Source organism: Haliotis rufescens, unplaced genomic scaffold (genome assembly GCF_023055435.1).
Source record: "Haliotis rufescens isolate VD_foot unplaced genomic scaffold, xgHalRufe1.0.p SCAF_4, whole genome shotgun sequence".
Taxonomy (NCBI): Eukaryota; Metazoa; Mollusca; class Gastropoda; order Lepetellida; family Haliotidae; genus Haliotis; species Haliotis rufescens.
In genome coordinates this window covers 8,252,841-8,261,655 of record NW_025964112.1, presented here as the reverse complement: position 1 = coordinate 8,261,655, position 8,815 = coordinate 8,252,841, and the positions used below count along the sequence as shown (strand labels likewise).

Here is an 8,815-nt window from a genome sequence, read left to right as displayed (position 1 = left end):
TCTAGTTCTGTACTTGGTTGTTCCGTTACTTATAATAATTGATTTGCAGACATCGTAAATCTTTGTATCATGTTGTGATGCCCGTATTTGTTCATGGGTATGACGGTTACTGGCAACGTTCGTACAGATCAGGGGATCATAATGTTATTCAAATTTGGTATTTATCCATCAAGTCCAAGATTGACCCTGATGATGTTTCTAGGTTTGTCAGCACCATACCTACACTCGTGGGTTTCACCAATGTGGTAAATGTCTAACACCTGCATCACCTCCCTCTTTCCTCCCACATCAGGCTGACACACTGTGACATAACAGCAATACTGGTCAAAGCAGCATCAAATCTTACTCACTCACTATTACCTCAATGTATTGCAAGAGACCAACCCCAAATTACACTATGTAGTTTGTTTGGGAAAATAGATATGATATTGGTAAATATGCATAACATTTTGCATAATGTGAATAATAATATCTCACTCTCACTAAGTATACTATTATTATAAGTATACTATTATTATAAGCATTATATACTATTATTTAGATTGTATCAGATGTGGAATAATACACTCAAGTCAATGCATATTTATTCTTTGTTTATTTTATGCTATACTTCAGACTTCAATTAATGGCAACCGGTCTCAAACTTAATATGTCAGTGAAAGTTTTTCATGGAATTTTGCCACCACTGTCGGTGATTTATGACTACTGCACAAGGTTATTGACTTCAGAGATTATTTTTCCATGGACTTCTTCCCAACAGCTCAGAGAATTCTTTTGGCACATGTCTTGAAAAGGTCATAGGGTCAAGGTCATGATATTGTCAATTACATTTGTGTCAAATGTCAAGATACCTTTGAGGAAATTTTCAATGGCAAATAGATTATTGACAGAAAATATCCTATATTCCACATGCATCTAGTGAATTCATTTGGCACATACAGTGTGAAGATCTTGATTACAACATAGAAAAGATTGTAGTTACACATGCTCAAAACATATTAATGCATATATCATTAATCTTAGTATATACTTTCTCAATGATGGAGGTTTGAAAAGGTTTGGGTCAGTATGCCTCAAAGGTCAAGGTTAACTTTCAGCTTTTTTTAAAACTTGGTTGTCATTGTCAGTTTCTACAGGTATGAAACTTTATGTTTGTTCATGGGTATATATATATACAAATCCCACCTCATTTCATATGCCTTTCAAACATGTCAAAGGTCAAGGTCATCTTTGAGGGTATTGTTGAAACATGGTTTATTGCCAGTTGCTGTTGCTCTTTTATTTTTACAATCATGAGACTTGAGGAATTGGTAGGTCGTAACAAAGTCTTGATTGGGATCAAGATCTGGAAGTAATATTTTAGGACTGGAAGTACATTGTGGTACATTATGACTTTAAGCCCTGAAGAAATGGCAGTGATGGGGCTGCTTCTATGTTACACTAATACAAAGGTGTGTTTTACTTTGTTGCAAATTGATACCAGATTCACAGCCTACAACTGCTGATATGACAAACTATATGGTGCACTATTGGCAGTAAGGATGTCAGGAAATAATTGTATTCTACATAAGCTGGCAATCTATCATTAAACTCCACTCTTATATAGTCTGGAATGTAATTTAAGGTACCGATGTTTACTACAATATCTGAAAAACTATCGTACCTACTCCAGTCAAAGTTGGTATGAGATTATTAAACAGTCATACATAACTGGATATTACATTTAAAGACAATCGGTGCATGAATAAAAAATCTGTTCAATTTAGCTATCACTATATTTCATCAACAACCAGACCTGTTCGTCACGGGTTGAACGAGCATTCATTGAAACAGCCATCTGCGTAATGCTACCCCTGCGTCACAGGGCCATATGACACAGTTGAACCAATCAACTCAACTCGAAAGCACGAATACGGTGTTAGCGTGTTAGCCCGTCTGCCAACCAGGTTCTTTTGCTTAGATCTTTTTGCTGAAATCTTGCCAAACAGTTCACAACACACATTGTGTTCTGAATGAAGTGACAAAAAACACTTCCTGACGCTGCTTGAAATGTAACGGGTGAAGTACCACATTTTGTCTTTTTGTTCTTCAAAGTTATTTCAATGTGTTGCCATGTAAATATTTGTAGAATGAAAGTCACCTGAGTCATGTGTCTTTCAGGTTTCTAAATTGTGTGCTCACCTTTTTTCGGCTGAGTCATACATTTGTATTCTGCAGAATAGAAGGCATATTGCTTTTCTGATTTGATATAATTTCAACATTTCATTTTTTGTAGTTAATATATTTATAAAGTAATAAAAAATTAAAAACGATTAAACTGATGCTTAATACCAAAAGCATTTGAATGTTTAGTCATTTCATGCTGATTTCAACCGTCTCAGCTTAAGTGAATCACAGACCAAGAACCAGGCAATGGAGGCAGAATGAGAGGACTGTCTGAGGAAACCACTCATCAATTACACTCACTCTCAATACATATTGGATTTCTGTACAAATGTTTTGTTTATGTTAGATATACATGTAAAAATAGGGTAACAGTAGGTCTTTGAAAGGCATTTAGAAGTGATTCACATAAGGAAGAGAATATATGGATGTCACCTTCCTTATTATGAGGAACACAACGTTTCAGGGTATATGCTTATTCCTTCACCTGATGAAGTTGTGTTCCTCATAATAAAGGTGACATCCATATATTCTCTTCCTTAGGGTAGTTTTGTTATTATTACTCAACAGGAACAAATAGGTTGTGTTCACTGTGTAACTGTATGCTGTCCCATTAGTTTCCATAGTATAAAAATGTATTGTTTTATTTATATATGTGAATATTCACGATGATGGCTACAATAATACATCCGATGAGTGCAATCCCTCAGGAAGGTGAGTGAGTTAATATGTAACATCACCATCTGGAAAGATCCATCATACAAATGACAAAGGTTAAAGACATTTGGTGTAACTGACTTTTGACAGTGGGGGAATACACATGTATTTCCCAGGTTTACCCATGTAATAGTTGTGATTGGTGTATTTTAACTGTGGTTGAAATAACTATGTACATCTCTGCAGAAAAGGCAATTGTGTTAGATGTAAACTCTTGGTAAGATATTTGAATAAATGTTGTTGTTTTTATTTGGCATTTGTGTGTATTGTATTCATCATGCTTGGCATATAGCTGATCACACAGCTAAAGAACATCCTCATGAAAGTGAAAACAGAGATGTTGTTATGAATTTGTGTCTTCAAGCGTAAGTTATCAATCTGTAAAATGAGCAACATTGAGCTTTGGAATGAAGACAAGTTATCAGCCAGATCATGTCACTGTGCTCACGTTTCCACTTTCTGTTGGGTTTGCACTGCAACATCTTCAGTGTAGTAAAAACAGACTGATCATGGAGCATGGTTAAGGCAGGTTTTTATCCCTTTTACTTTATAATTTGAACTAAATCTAATATATGTCATGCACTGAAGTGCTTCCAGACCACAATCGTTATGTTATTGATATACGGCACTCAATATAAAGTTTAATATGTTTTACTTCAATTTTGGTGCTTAAAGCTAAGATACTAGTGTTAGGTGACACAGAAGACTAATCATTTGCCTAGATATCCGTGGTTCTGTTTGTTGTGTAACCCCACACTCAGCAATATTCCAGCTATGTGACGGCGGTCTGTAAATAATCGAGTCTGGACCAGACAATCCAGTGATTGACATCATGAACATCGATCCATGCAATTGGGATCGATGACATGCATCAACCAAGTCAGCGAGTCTGGCTTCTGTTTAGTAGCCTCTTATAATAACAAGCATAGTCACCTCCTTGGTTCTGAAAAAGATTGAATGTCAAATTGGTACTGCAGACCCATGAAAGAACATGGCATAAGTGACATCAACTAATGCCATGTACTATGATAAGGCCAGTGTGTTGACTGAGGAAGAAATGTGCTAAAAAAAAACGTGGGTTTCTCAAAATCAAAGGATTTCCTTGAATGTGTACAATCCCAGAAAAGAACCAAGTTCAAAACATTTAATCTTTTAACTTCCCCTCATAAATATCCCACATGCCACTTTTAAGAAAAAACTGAGTTCCTTGATCCACAGGGCATGCCTTAACGTAGTGACCATAGTTACATCTATGTTCAGAAATTCAGGACATTTTGTCTAAATTGAAAGCTAATGTCATCTTAAGTATATTGAGACAACTACATAGGAACCCATGAAGATCCGGGGTAGAATAGGTCTTCAGCAACCCATGCTTGCCCTAAGAGGCGACTAACGGAATGGGTGGTCAGGCTCGCCAATTTGGTTGATGCATGTCATCGTATTCCAATTGCGTAGATCGATGCTCATGATGTCAATCATTGGATTGTCGGGTCCAGACTCGATGATTTCCAGACAACCGTCATATAGCTGGAATATTGCTGAGTGCGGCGTCAAACAAGAAACAATCAAAACTCATGCATATTTAGGTCTTTTTATTATAATTCAAAGTGACAAAATCTATCAACAAGACAGTATGTGTTAGATAAAACACGTCAGTGGGTGTTTCTTTATATTCACGCGGATCAAACATGCAACCTTCAAAACTGTAGCCCAGGGAGTGTACTACTATAGGCGACAGGCGCGCTGATAAATCACAACGCTTTAAAGCTCCAGTTCGCCAGCAAAAGATATTTTACGCCTGTTTCCTATGATTCATGGAAAGTATGTTTGAAACGTAACAATGTTGTTTTAAGTTCTTTTTTCGGTTTATAAGTTGGATAAAACACATATCCTCGGGTTTTTATAATATTTAAAAACCCCATTCTCGGGATAAAACCTGGTATCGTCACTATTTAATAGTGATTCATAAACAAAGGCATATAATAAAGTCGGCCCGCGTCATAGAGCTGGAATATTGTTGAGTGTTGCGTTAAACAACAAACAAACAACTATAATATAGTCGGAATCGTACAGCGGATACTGCTTTTAGAAGAGATGTTTTATGATAATGGAAATGATTTTGTCGCTTCTATTCAACAAGAGAGCGAATAGGCGTTATTGCCACATGATGACGTTTTCAGATTATTGCCGCCAAATCAAGGTAGTTGAAATACTATGAGAGTATTCATGGATTAACAAAACTTCCTGAAATGTTTTAATCATCAATACCACAGTTGTTTTAAATATTTTAAAATTAATGTAACTTTCTTATACTAACCACACAGACAGTATTATTCCAACCTTGGCAGTAAATTTGTTCTAACAGCCAACTTTCATCAGCTCGATGGCGGTCGGGTAGCCTAGTGGTTAAAGCGTTCGCTCGTCACGCCAAAGACACCGGTTGGATTCCCGACATGGGTAAAATGTGTAAAGCCCATTTCTTGTGTCCCCCGCCGTGATATTGCTGGAATATTGCTAAAACCGGCGTAAAACCATACTCATCCACTCACTCCACCCGTACCAAAGTCTTAGTCTTGTGATCGCTTTGTGCAAGGTCTGCTCGTACAGTTTTTGTTCAGCAAAATATCTCACACACAGGTATTAAATTAATACAAATCCTAAATCAGTCTAATAAAGCTAAACTTGACACAAAAGTGCCCTGGTATGAACATGATGTATTTACACTGAAAAGCACCGAATTTTCGACTCGACTCGCTATCGCACCAGATGACACCAAACGTATTGTGTGCCGTATATAAATGATATAACGATTGTGGTCCGGAAGCCCTTCTGTGCCCTGACATATGTTAGACTTAGCTCAAATTATGAAGTAAAAGGGCTAAAAACCTGCCTGAACCGTGCTTCTTGAGCCCGGGTGAAATCACAATTTTCACTGTCCAGCCAGAAAATGGTAGTTGCTACTTACCAACATCCGGTTTGGCATGGACAGCGCTTACCCCCTGTGTCATAGGTAAGCGCAGCTGACCATCAGTCTCCGTGCATGTAGCAGACAGCGGGTAATAGCTGCCATAACACCTATCTCAGTGAGGTGAGGTGAGGTGAAATGGGGTTTAACGTCGCGTCCAAGATTATTGTACTTATATAGCGACGTGAATGCACGTGTATGTGTGTGTGGCTGGTTGTACTAGTCCGGACTGATGCCGATTTATAGTGCTAGCACACTGAGATACCATGCCGCAGTTTAACATGAATACCCCACTCAGACACAGTATACTGACTCCGAGCCGACCAGTCCTTGTTTTAGCCCCTTGTGATCCATGCTAATGGATCATACTATGGTAAGTGAGTGAGCCTAATGTGACAGGAAAGACTGAAGTGATGCAGGTCTCATACGTTTACCACCCTTGTGAAACCCACAAGCACAGGCATGGGGCCGACAAACCTAGTAACTTAATCAGGGCGACCGGGATTCGAACCGACGGTCATAGGTTTCTGTATAGTACCCAAGGGACCCAGCTGTGCACAGCGAAACGCGGCGCCTAAGACGACTGGGCCATTCGTGCTTCTGATACTATGGCCAAGATGGCCCCAAGATAGGCTCAAGATGGTCCCAAAGTTCAAACTTTAACCAACAACTATTTAAATGTTATGGCGATTCACACATCTGATTCATTAGCAGTATTGACAGCCTATCCTGAAACTGTTTGGATACATATCACAGATTCTGCCGCATGTACCGGTCGGGTAGCCTAATGGTTACAGCGTTCGCTCGTCACGCTGAATTCCCGACATGGGTACAATGTGTGAAGCCCATTTCTGGTGTCCCCGCCGTGATATTGCTGGAATTTGCTAAAAGCGGCGCAAAACCATACTCACTCACTCCACCCGTACCGCAGTCTTACACTCTAAATCTATGTGTTCTAATATAGAACACTGGACGCGTCCATACGTTCTGCCACAGAATACGAATGTTCTAATTCGTGCAGCACGTGTTCTATTGCTGAACGCCTGTGATCTGATGTAGAACGCGTGTGTTCTCTCCTGGGAGAAGTCCATGCACATTAGCAGAGATTATGTGCTGAATGTTGTTAGATAGATTTAAATTCGACCATCATATTTGTGTTTTCGGAATATTTATTTTTGAGAAGAAGAGAGGCTGGTAGATTGGTATGTCAAACAGAAAATGTGTATAAGAAGGGTTATATTTTGAGTTTGATGAATAATAAATAGTTTATAAACATGGCATACTTTGTGTTAATAATAACTCATATGTAGCCTGAATAAATACAACAAGAAACATTACTGAAATACAACTCATTGCTAATACATGGAAATAACTTGCTTGCATTGGGGACATTTACGTGTATCAGAACACTGGCATTCTGATGGCTAATTTTAGCTGGATCTTTAATGGGTGCTCTGGAACATATACGGTCTATTTGCTGAACGCCTGCGTTCTCTCCTAGAACGCGTGTGTTCTGCTGTGTTCTATAATGTTATATGCGAGAACACGTGTTCCATTAATAGAACATCGGTGTTCTGTTTTTCTAACAAGCATTCAAAGCTGTCCATGCTCTGTGATTCACATCCGTTATGTGAGAAACTGGCGTGACGTCGCATGTATTTGGCGCTACAATTTCCTATGATCTGAGGTGTGTCTGTGGTAAGTATCCATCTAGGAATACTTTTGTTTCATATTTAATACGTACCTAAAATAATGTAATATTTCGGCGATATATTCATATGCTGATCCCAACGAAGTATAACCGGCCCCTTACAAAACGCATAGCAGACGACATATTACTCGCCATTTTGACCGTCATTTCTGCCATTTTTCCACACGCTTTATTTATAAATTATGAGATGAAATTCCAATCCAAATTGCAAGTGTCACTATTTGAACGTTTCCGTTTATTTGAATGATGTTTTAATAAAATGAATATATATTTCAGTTTCTATATGAATCGCCTGAAAGTGCGAAGCGGGCTACATGCAACAAATCTCTGAACATCTAAATTTGGGATCCGAGGGCATGATCAGCAAGCATCGACAATGCATCGAAATCAGCAGGGAGTAGTGTAAGTATGTAATGAACAAAAAGAACTAAACCTTCACAGGACATGTTTTTGGCTATTATATGTGAAATATTTTAGAGAATCAGTCTTGTTGTTTCTATTTCAGGGTGCATTGCAGATAATCAGTACCATCCATGGAAACTATTGCACAGGGCACACGTCTACACAAAGGAGGAAAAGACACAAGGTTTTGCAGATCAAATAAGAAGGTACTTGTGTATATTTTGCTCTAACCTTTATCCAAGTAAGTGGTAACTTTGTTAGTCAAATGACATTTTTGGCAAAACATTTTGCAACCTATAAATAATGAAACAAATGTCACGGTAATCTTGGGTTTACTAACGAACATTTGTTAGAATGTCCTATGTAATATGTACGAGTTTGATAACTATATGACTATGATCAAATAAATGTTTTGTGTTGTAGGATGTTGGGGAGTCATATTTGACATGAAGTTTCCTGAAGCCTGCGATGGTCATGTCGCTGTTACGAACATCGTCCTTTGGGGATATTTACCCACAAGAAACATCTGCGAAGTACATGCGCTTCGTGAAAGACTTGAAACTTAAGTTATCTTAAGTATGGAAGTATGCTTCAATTTGCTACACGACAGTTTGTAATGTTTCATGAAGAACTCTGACTCATAAGTGACTTGAATATCCATGATCATCCCAAACAAATATAATAAAGAATTCATGGTTGCAGTTCAGAATTCGTCCGTGTGATTTTATGCCAGAGAATATGCATGGGTGTATGGTTTAAATTCTTACACCTTGAAAAACATCGGGTAAATTGTATTCGACACACACGATGAGTTGTCGTTTCAGTAATGTGGAAGTACGTGTCCGAGAACGTGTAGT

General features: G+C 38.2%; 1 long non-coding RNA gene across 1 annotated transcript; it reads left to right on the top strand.

The window, feature by feature from the left end:
• Window positions 1–7,830: 7,830 nt before the first annotated feature.
• Window positions 7,831–8,652, top strand: LOC124137039. The gene is made up of 3 exons (XR_007218117.1): window positions 7,831–7,958; window positions 8,062–8,164; window positions 8,382–8,652. It is a non-coding gene; the product is annotated as an uncharacterized LOC124137039 (long non-coding RNA).
• The last annotated feature ends 163 nt before the right edge of the window (window positions 8,653–8,815 follow it).